This window comes from Amblyomma americanum, chromosome 2, assembly GCF_052857255.1.
Source record: "Amblyomma americanum isolate KBUSLIRL-KWMA chromosome 2, ASM5285725v1, whole genome shotgun sequence".
In the NCBI taxonomy this organism is placed as follows: Eukaryota; Metazoa; Arthropoda; class Arachnida; order Ixodida; family Ixodidae; genus Amblyomma; species Amblyomma americanum.
The window spans coordinates 113,120,913-113,132,190 of record NC_135498.1 but is presented as its reverse complement, the minus strand read 5'-3'; positions in this window follow the sequence as shown (position 1 = coordinate 113,132,190).

Below are 11,278 nucleotides of genomic sequence, written 5' to 3'. Positions count from 1 at the left end.
GGCATGTAATGAGGAGAGCAGAGAGCTTATATGGCCAGCTACGGCAACGAAGAGGAATCCAAGTGCAGGAAAATGTTGCTGGTGGGGAAGAGAGTAAGGCGCTCAATGAGACTGGGAAACTTGAGGTGAAAAACCGGCCACAGCTGACGCAAGACTGGGTTAACTGGGGGTAACTCCCAAGTTGTTTTCTCTTGCAGCTGGCACGATTACACTGATGATTATTATTCACTTACGTACAAGAATTTTGCAATCAGCGTTTTTAAGTGTTTCGGTGCCATGTCCGAAAAGGTTACCTTTCTGAAAATGCATTTGCTAGACACGCCGTATAGAGATACCTTTGAATATTGTAGAGTTTTCTGCTAACGTTTTATACGGCGCAGCTCTCTGCCGCAATAATTACCAATGTTTTAATGTGTTATATCTCTAGGACTTCCTGAAAGTTTGTGGCAATGGTTGACAGCATCGCTAATTTATCAGCATTTTCGTTAGTTTTGCAGCTTGTTAATGCAATAAAGTAGCAGTCCGACCCTTATGCTATGAGGCAGCAACTGACCAGATTACTGCAATCTAAGTTTCATTTTACAGTTTGTTGCTGAAATGAAATACTTAAGGCAGCGAGAGCTCTGTCTTAACTTGGCGCTTAGGTACATGTGATGCAAAAAGCGCCAACAGTGCTAGAGTTCACTGAACAGCCTTTAGATATAGGGATTACATTTGAGTAAACCCCGCAAGTTATTTTTCAGTAGCAAGTGAGTTACAAGGCACACGGGAATTGCTGCTTGAAAACTCTGCACACTCTCAAGAAGAACAATTCGAAGTTTGTTTAACGCTTCTCGCGTTCTTCAGTGACTGCTATGTGGGTGACTAAAGAACGCTTTTTGACGGTCCTTGAAATGATTTTTTTCCACAGAATGTCTGCTACTTCAGACGGCCTACACTGCACCAAAACCTGTTCCGTCTACTTGTCAGGGTGTCTACCTGAACCATTGTCCTGGATATTCTTTTGATCTTTACCATCCCACTTGCAAGAATCTATTAAGGCGCAACCGGCAGCACGGCGGCTAGTGGGTAAAATGCCTTTCTTAAATGATCCATTAACGGCATAATAAAAGTACTTGTAAAAAAAACTCCGCAGTCTTCTCGTTTTTTGCTGGCAAAGACGTGTACGTGAGGAATTTTTTTCGTACCTGCAAAAGCTATTAATGAAACTATTTTTTTCGCGCAGAAACTTCTAACAAAACTGCTTGAAATATAATTATTAACAACGAATTTAATGACAGTTTAATGATAGCATGCAACTTATGATATCCATCTCATTTCTGGCAGAAGTGTATATTTATATTAGTGTGAAGCATTTTCGAAGCACCGAATGTGGTTCGGTCCTATCTTGCCTGAAGAACGATATCCAGTACGAATTCACATCACAGTAAGGCTAGAACTCATCTGCAATCTCTCACTCCATGAGCTGGCTCCCGGGCCAGTTGGATTCAGATATTGAGCAAGCTGTTTTAAAACGAATTGACAAGGTCAAAAGCAAGAGAAAAAACTGAGTTTACCGTCTTTTGTCCTTGTCAATTCGCTCTATATAAATCTTGTTGCACAGTGGTTTCAATTCTCTAATTTTCCACAGTAGATTACCTACCCCAGAAGTTGTTTAAAGTGTCGACTCACATATTCCAATTGTGAAGCTTGCGACGTAAAAACAAATCGTTCTTACATTATGTCTTTTGTTTTTTGTCCGATGAGTTAAAATGTAGAGTACTACCTCATAAGAAAAGAATCATTATTGTCATCATCAGCCTGACTACGTCCATTGCAGGACAAAGGCTTCTTCCATATGTCTTCAAATAACCCTGTCCTGTACCAGCTGCGGCCACCTGATCCCCGGAAACTTCTTAATCTCATCCGCCCGTCTTTCTGCCGAATCCTGCTACACGGTAAGATACAGGTTTTATATGCTTTTCTCCGGAGAGATATTGGTAACTTTCCATTCATTATCTGAGAGAACTTCTTGATAGCGCTCCGCCTCATTCTTATTCGTCTAGTTGTTTCACTTTTGTGATCCGGATCTCTGGTCACTACCTGCCCTATTGGTAATGACGTGTTGCGCACACATAAATTACGAAAACAGGAATCACGATGAAGACTTAACTGCATTCTATGCGTATTCATCATCTTTCATGTGCTCGTCTTTTTATATGTGCGCAACTCGTTCTTAGCAATAGTCGTGCACCATCTCGCCCAGCTCGAAATTGATCTAAACTACCTTCTCTAAGTAGACATATTCCCTTGCAACTTTCAGCGCCTCATTTTGCCCGGTAGTTCGTTTCGTTGAGAAAACAAACAAATATACTCTGCAACCATTGCATTTTTCAAAAAAGATTAAATGAGCCCTAACCTTTTTATGTCACATCTAAGCATATCGCTGATCCAAGAGCATCGTCTCAATCAAGGCGAACGCACTCTTCCACTGCTCGTTAAATTTGGTTTCTCACTAGTGCTTCTTTCAAGGATATCCCAGTATACACTTTGTCAACTCTGTAGTTGTCAAATGCCTCCATTAAGCGCTGCAACTCTCCAGCAACCGCCGACAACGGCCGACTTCCTAATTTTTCGACGGAAGCGTTCACTGGCATGGTGCTCCCAGATCTCGGCACCACCCCAGCTTCACAGTTTTCTCAACTATTGGAATCCTATTCGCATACTTCCCTTAATGACCTCAACCCTTTCCAAGCTGCAGCAGTGACTCACCTCTTTTACACCGGTGGTGGCCCACTTGTTCTCCATAGTACACACAACATCTGCCGCGCCCTGCACTACGCACGCGACGACTTCAGTGCTAGCCAACAAAACTTCTAAGAGCGTTGGCTTGTTTCTAGGCCTCACTAGTCGTATTCAAGAAACTCGGGGCACACTTACACTCCGCTTTTAGGCCCCTCTCCTCAACAAATGGAGAGGGGCAGTTGGCAAGTGGCAGGTAGATAGAGGAAGATTCCCTAAGCACCATCGGTCACGGTTGACGGGCGGTCGCTTCAAACAGATGCCGCCTCCGGACAGTGTTTGCCTTTAAGGCTTTCCCAATGCTCTCGCAGTGAAATCAGAAAGCGCGGCGTAAGTGAAATATTCAGATATTTTTATAATGGAAACAATACCTGAGTTTCATTCATACACTGGAAGATGTCCAGTCCTCACCAGTAGTCGGAAGGCAAAGTGAGTACCTTCTTGGTGGCGCTTCCTTACCGCGTTTGTTGCTCGGTATGATTGCCCTGCAAAGGAAACGATACAGCTGCACTGCCTACGCATCTCCGCAACGAGATATGGCGATTCAATTCCCTGGGAACTTCGGCTACTTGTTCCTCCTATTAGTAATCCCATTTATGTCGGGAGAACCCCATCAGGCGAGGAAACTAGACCTCCACCCGTCGATCGTAAATTACGTACACCCCTCTCAAAAACAACTGACATGCTTACAAGTAGATGAAGACACACTGTACAAGACGCTGACTTGTTGGTATTACCCAAAGCCGTCACAAACATATGGAAACGAAAAATAAATTGAGAAAACTAAAAATGTTCGGGTAATCATACGACGTGGTACGACAATCCTGCATTAGCTGTTTTGATTGTACCCACATTTCAAAATTACGCTGATCGACTTAACACGTCACTGTATTCGTCCCACTACTGCGTGTGCTTCTGGTCAATGGAGATGTATGGTCGGTGGAGGAAGACAGTCTGCAGGGTGTAGATGGGTGGTGGCTGTAGTTCAGTAATTTTACTGGGGCGTGGTAGATTCCTCTCATATACTCCTGATGAGTGGAGTCTTCTGGAGAGTGAGATGAGGTGGAGAGATGGATGAAGGGTAAAAGTGGGTGGGTTGGCAGCTTCTTAGCTAGGGGTTGTGGAAAGGTGGGTAAGGGCGGTGCTTTTGGCGCATGCAGGTTTTGCACACCGCTATTTTCGGGGAATGATACCCATACCGCTAACGCAGCAAGAGGACGAAGAGCCACAGCTTCTTACATTCTAAACAGGAATCAGCCTATATACGCTTTAAATGGTATAAGCTGTCCTCTAGCACACTCCTTTTTAGGAGGAGGGCGTGTTTTATAAGCCCTGGGGTAGATTTCTTAGTAAAATGCGGAATCCTTACAGGTGCCAGCGGAAAGAAATTATCTTTCTTGAAAATGTCCTGAGTTCTAGCAGTTACGAAGACCATAACCAAGTCTTCAGTCTCCTTTATTTGCTAACGTAAAGACGACTGGCGCTGCGTTTGAAACAATCCTCCCACTACTTACTGCGTCAAGTTACTATGCCTTGTACTAGCAATATGTGTCTGTTAGAAACAAGAATAAGCATTCTTTATATTTAGTGATCAAAATCTTCTCCGGAACTTGGAAAAAACACCGTGTCTTTTAAAGAGAGCGCGCTAGAGGTCAGGTTACTCTCTCTTTACTCCCATACCGGCTTAATTGCCTCTACACTGCAGATAGATATGATAGATTATTGCCAAATACAATGATCAAAATGGCGTTTAAGCAGCGTCCTGTTTTCTGGCGTGTCAAGAAAGGCTCGTGCGTGTAACGTACAGTTTTGCCACGAAATATTTGCAGTACACAAATGCACTCTGTGGCCTCCACGCTAGATTTTCATGGACCCATCTTTGAGTACGCACTGCAAGGCCCACGATAAGTCAGCAATCTATGTCCCTACTGACAAGGATAAAATCCAAACACTAAGCGCGTACTTAGCATAGTTGGATGCAACTCAAGAACGAAGAGACAAGTGCATCTCAAAGGAACCCTTGCACCCAATGGCATCGACCGACTGCAGTGGCATGGCAGTGTGTGTGTGTGTGTGTGTGTGTGTGTGTGTGTGTGTGTGTGTGTGTGTGTGTGTGTGTGTGTGTGTGTGTGTGTGTGTGTGTGTGTGTGTGTGTGTGTGTGTGTGTGTGTGTGTGTGTGTGTGTGTGTGTGTGTGTGTGTGTGTGTGTGTGTGTGTGTGTGTGCGCGCGCTTGCATCAGGTGGCAGCACCTGCCATCCCAGAGCAGTGGCGCACCGTTTAATCGCTGAACTACTGCTCCAGGAGCGGTACGAGAACGTAACGAAAGACCAATTATGCGTATAGGGTCGCTACCCCATTGGCTATCGCGTCATGCCACTAAGGCGGAGCGTGGTCCGCGGTACGGCGACTCCCTTCACGATGTCAGCGCGCAGATCAGAAGGGGGGCGGTGGCAGCTACTTAGAGCCATGCAGAGGTAGAATCTCCGCTGCTACGTCAGCTAGAGATGGAAAATGTTTTCAAGAGCATGATGGGCAATTCATTTCCTATAAGTATTTCGCTTTTCTTGCATGCAGTTAAACCGTTGCACGGACCCTTTAATTCCAAATACATCATTTGTAGCATCGTACGCTATTTCAATTGCGTTATTCTCGACCTCTATTACTGATTTTCTTTTCTAGGGAGCTTTTTAACCGTAACGAAATGGAGCGCTTGCTCAAGCGTCATCGATGCTATTTCATTGTTAGCGTTGAATTACTGCCTGACGATCTTTTAAGACGTGAACTGTCATGCGCAGGGGCTGGGCAATGCAACGGTAGAAACAATACAACCTCAAGTCAAACAGGAAGAAGGCTATGTAGCCACCGATCCTTCCCCTGTTTGGGAAGACGTTTCGTCGGACACTGTTCTAACGGAAAGGTTCGCGAGCTACTTTTATTGTATTTTTTAATCCTCAGTAACAAGGGCATATATTTGTCAGCGCTTCTAGGGGGCAACGTTCCACTTCCTTACTACTACTGCCGCGCCATTTCTAAATCCAGTAAGATGATGCTCAACGTTTACATTACTTATTGTCAGCTATGCAAAGCCGAGAAGCTTTGAATGGATGAATAAAACTTTATTTATGAGCAGCAAAAGATGTTAGTGGAGTCCTTAGTCCAGGACCCGCCGTTTCGGACACTGCACCAGGACTTTCTGGCCCCCCAGGCTTGAGCTGGTCAGCATGCCATCCCACTGCTCAATTGTGGGTTTTCTCATGATCGCTACCTCCTCGATTTTTTGGCATGCCCGCACCATATGAACTATATTCGAGTATTCCTCACAAAATGGACATTTATCTGAAAATAACGTAATTGTATTTCATGCAGAAGGCTGAGGGGTGGGTAAGTATTAGTATGCAGTTCCCGTAGTACTATTCTTCCTCCTTTGTTCTTTGTGAGCCAGTGGGCATGTTTTCCTTTCCAGTCTGTAATGCAGAAATAACTCCCAGTATGTGGTTAGTCTTTCCTTCTCACTAACTTCGGATAACTCCCGGTAAGAAAGTGCTCGCGCTGCGGCATGGGCATCATTGTTGCCTCAAAGGGGTTTGTAAACGGGTGTCCATATTAGGGTGACCTTCCCTATCCTGGTGAAATTTTGCTTCATGATAGTTGCCGCCTTCTTGTCAATTCTCCTTCTGACGAGGTTTCTGCAGGCAGCTTCCGAGTCTGTGATCACAATCTGGTTACTTGGATCTGCTATCACTAATGCAATCGCTGTCTCCTCGGTTTCCTTCGGTTTACCTCCTTTAAGGGTTCCTGCCGCTTTGATGTTAAGGTTGTTAATCTACCTCTGCCACAATCATAGCCTCTTTGTATCTGTATTCTAACAAATCCGTTAATAGAACTTCGGCTTATTTGCCATACAAGTCCTGAATGTATCTTGCGAGTGGTTCCGGGACCAGTCTGTGAAGTCAGAATTAACGCATGGAAGAATGTCCTGACAGTAGATGTTAAATCTCATGCATTAGTAGACAACCTGAAAGAAACTATTGTCCTCGGTGGCATGGCGGTCCGCTCCTACGTTGCTCACTGGAAGCGGACTACCACTGGGGTTATCACTGATGTTGACCCGCAGATAGATGACAAGGACCTCCGGAGGCTGATTAAATCTACGGCCCGGATAGTTGACGTTCAGCGTTTCGGCCACTCCAATTGTGTCAAGTTAGTTTTTAAGCTGACGCTCTCTCATCCCACGTCAAGGTGGGCCATGTGAGGCATCCTGTCCGCCTGTATGTTCCAACGCCTGTTCAGTGCCACAAGTGCAACAAGATAGGTCATGTGAGTGCTGTTTTCAAAAATGAGGTATCCTGCCGTCGATGCGCCGGGATGCACCAGCATGACACCTGCACGACGGAGACTATAAAGTGCGCCAACTTCTCAGGTGCCCATGAAGCCACAGCTAAGGACTGCCCTAAGATGAAAAACAAGAGTCTCATCCTGAGAAAGATTGTGAAGGGCATTTCGACCCACCAAGAAGCGGCTGCGCGTATTCGTCCCCGCAAACATTGTTCCCGGCGGTGTCGTCCGGATCTACACAATACCAGTCCAGCTGCACCGAAATCGCAGGAAGTATCAGCTCAGCCAGCACAGCAGCATGAGCCTAAAAGCGATAACAAGACGCCTGCGACAGTGTCCCTTGTTACTGCAGTGGCTCAGCCTAATGCGTTTGTGTTATCAACTTGCTCTGATGCTGAATGGCCTGCTCTGCCATCCAAGGACATCGCTACGACAATACCAAGACTGGTTGCTACTCCAGATGACACTGCTGGCAAGCTCGAAGGTCAGTATGTGATTATTATGTTGAAAAGGCTTGTATGTTCAATGCGCGTGCTCCTTTCAGGCATTACCTCGCCAACAGGAAAGATTATTGGGAAGTTTTTGGATGCACTTGAGCCGCTCTTGGCGGCATTGCAGCAATTAATTATAGCACAACCAAAACCCACCTCCTCTATGACAATGCACGTGCGCCGTAGTGTAGTGGTGCAATAGAATTCCCGAGGCCTACGAGGTCGTCCGAGTGACTTCCGTTAACGTGTCCAAAACTACCGCTTCCCTGTGCTTGTTATATGTGAGCCCAACATGCCATCTCCTTTCCGCCTTTCTGGGTACGTGCTGCTTTGGTCTCGCGAAGATAACGAAACAATCAAAATGTTACTTTGCATACGCCAAGTCCTACAGCCACACAATACAAACCATTACATCTGTTTGACAGTCACGCTAAAAGGACGGGTCTTTTTGATAATTGGTGCCTAGATTCCACCCAGATATGTCATTAGTACTTCGTACCTGTATTCTCCTGTCCATAGTAGCACAGCCCCACATGTAATAGTAAGCGATTTTAAAGCTTATCGCCCTCAGTGGGGCAGTGCTGTTATGAATAATGAGGCTAGAACCTGTTTGACTTTATGCATTCCCAGAATTTCGTCAATATCAATGATGGTTCACCTACGTTTCTTCGTGGCACGTCGTAGAGCAGCTGCTTGGATCTGGCGTTTGTTTCAGCAAGTCTCCAGTCTTATGTTAGCTGGTGCAGTGACGTGTAAACACATTGGAGTGACCACTTTCCAACGTATATATGCGTCAAATAGTACGCACCGACTACTTGGTATCGCGTGCGATATACAGACTAGCCTGCCTTTCGGACGTCCGTTGAGACTTCCTGTGTGGACCTCACAACACCGTCTAAAATAGAAGGCCGTGATACCACGCGGTATATATGTGCGCCTACGCCAGGATCTACTATTTACGCGGAATTCTAAAGACTATGCGCAGTCCGTCGGCACGTAGGAAGGAAATACAGAAGAACAAAATCCACGTGTGATATCGCCCTTTGTCGCCGAGCTCAACTACAAACAAAGCGCCGCCTCACGAGTTTAGGGAGACAACGCTGGAGGCAGTTCTGTTCATCGCTGGGCGTTTGCAAAAACCGCTGTAGCGTATTTGGCATGCAGCCAGAAGCTTGCGATTAACCCACAAGAACGGGAACCTTTCCATGCCCTGTCCATTTACCAACGCCGTAATAATTTAGAGGTAGCAGAAGAATAATTCTGCAAAATGGTTGTGGACACAACTCGGGTAGCATCAAACAGTTTGGAGTTGAGGTTGAGGTATTGAATGCTACAGGTGGGGTTAGCCTTGCTTTGTCTGCCGGCAATTGCTCCACCGCACCGTCCCTTCGATATTAACAATGCCGCATCTACCCCGCTAAGCGCACAGACTCTTATAATAGCACACACTCTCTCCCGCAGTCACCATCTATGCACACAATCAATCCACACAGTTCACATCACAGTCAACTCCAGAAGTCACCATCTGTGCACATATTCAGTCACACTAGAACATAGGCCATTGTAGTGCCACACTCCATACACACATTCACTCACAGTATAAAGTAGTCCACTCCGGAAGACACCATCTACGCACACATTCAATCACAGTAGGCCATTGTCCGTTCCAGCTGTCACCATTTAAAAACAAGATCCGTGTTCTGCAGAAATGTTAAAAGAAGGCGTGCAGCCTCCATTCTGCATGTCTGGTTTCCACTCGGGTAGACAATGTCCTGCACTGTGCTGTGACGGGTTCCTGTCTACTTGAAGGAAGCGAACATCACATGCCTTTCCGCGTTGTACTTTGGGCAGTACATAATATAATGTTCGATATCCCCGCACACACCACATAAAGAGCAGAGCGGAGGCGATGCTATGCCGGTCTTATGCATCCATGCAGGAGTGCGATCAGAGGCCGTGCAAATTCGATATAGAAGGGTCGCCTGAGATGTTCTCAGTCCCTTGGTCACACATGGCTTGTGGGACGCACTCCACAGGGTACTGAAGTGATCTAGCACCGTTCTCCTGCAGAGACTTTTCCCATCTTGAGGTACTTTTTTGATGGAATCCTTGAGAGAGCTTTATGGGCGAGACTGTATGCCACCTCATTACCGTTGACTCCTATGTGAGAGGGCACCCACTGGAAATGTAGAGTAAAGCCTCTGCTGTGCAGATTCTGCACCAAGCGCAGAGAGCTTAGAGACAAGGTGCCAGTAGGGAATCCGCGCTCTAACCTCTCAAGGGCAGATTTTGAATCAGTTAGGATGACAACAGGTTGAGCCGGACAAGACCCTAACTTCCGTAAAGCGGCCTCAATAGCAACACTTTCAGCCATTATGGAGGATACAACAGCAGTACAACGTACGGACCACTTACAGTCCAAACAAGGAATGTAAAAAGCCGCTGCGCTAGCTTGTTTGACCTTGTCCACAGAACCATCCGTGAAAATTTGAAGATGGCAGGCATACTCTGTTTCCAAGTATTCCAGTACAAGCGAACACGTTGCTGCCAAAGGAGAGCTGCGATTTGCGCTCACATGGGGAATTGTGACCTTACAGTCGAGGGTCGGAAAAGACCAGGGGTGTTTCAACCGTTTCCTTTGCCTTCGGACATTAATGTCTAAAGAACTAAGAGTATTGAGTGCCAAGTAAGCCTTCGACTCATATCTCTTGCAGAGCCGCTGGAGAAGGGATCGCCCAGCTACCGTCTCTCCTAAGCGGTCAAGATGCATTAATAGTCTCTGAGAAGCGATAAGGCTAAGAGGTTTTGATGGGGACTCATGAAGTACTGCCTTATTCACAGCTGCCTGGGGAACTCCAATGGCTCTTCTTAGGCCCTTTCTGCGGACAACTTCGAGACGCTGAGGTTGTGATGGCGAGGGGGAAATTAAAGGTAATTGACACATTACCCGGCTGACCACCAGCGCTTCATGAAGTTTGACCATTGAAGAAGGATGGTTTCCCCATTGCTCACGTGCAATTCTACGGATCACATTGAGACGAGAAGATATAGATGAAACAATCGCGTCTACAGCTTTTCGCCACTGTAGACGGGAGTCAATAATGACGCCCAGGAAACGCGCGTGATTGAATTGACGGATGCAAGAGTGACCGAGGTCTATCTTCAACCGCGCTTGACGTCTTACTACACCTGGAAACAGAATAAAGCCGGATTTGTCCACTGACAAAGACAACCCCACACCTTGAAGGTAAGCTTGTGCCGAAAGTATAGCCTGTCGAGCTATCAGGGCTAATCACTTGTGTTGGTAGCCAGTAATCCAAATACAGATGTCGTCAGCATAAAGTGACATACGCACTTGCCTGCAACTTTTTTCAACGAATCGGGTAGGTCAGCCATTACGGCGTTAAAGAGCGTGGGGGAAAGAACACTTCCTTTAGGCACACCTCGTGACAGAACCCTTTTGGTGCTTAACGTACTCCCTAACCGTACACGAACCGCGCGATCACTTATAAACTTGTAAAGGAATTTTAACATATGGCCCTGTATGCCCATGCCTTGCAAACTGTTTAGAATTGAGCTCTGAAGCACGTTGTAAGCTTTCGCAACATCAAGAAAAATGGCTAAGGTGGAAAGGCCGAAAGCTCTCTGGTGTTCAATGTGACTGATCAAG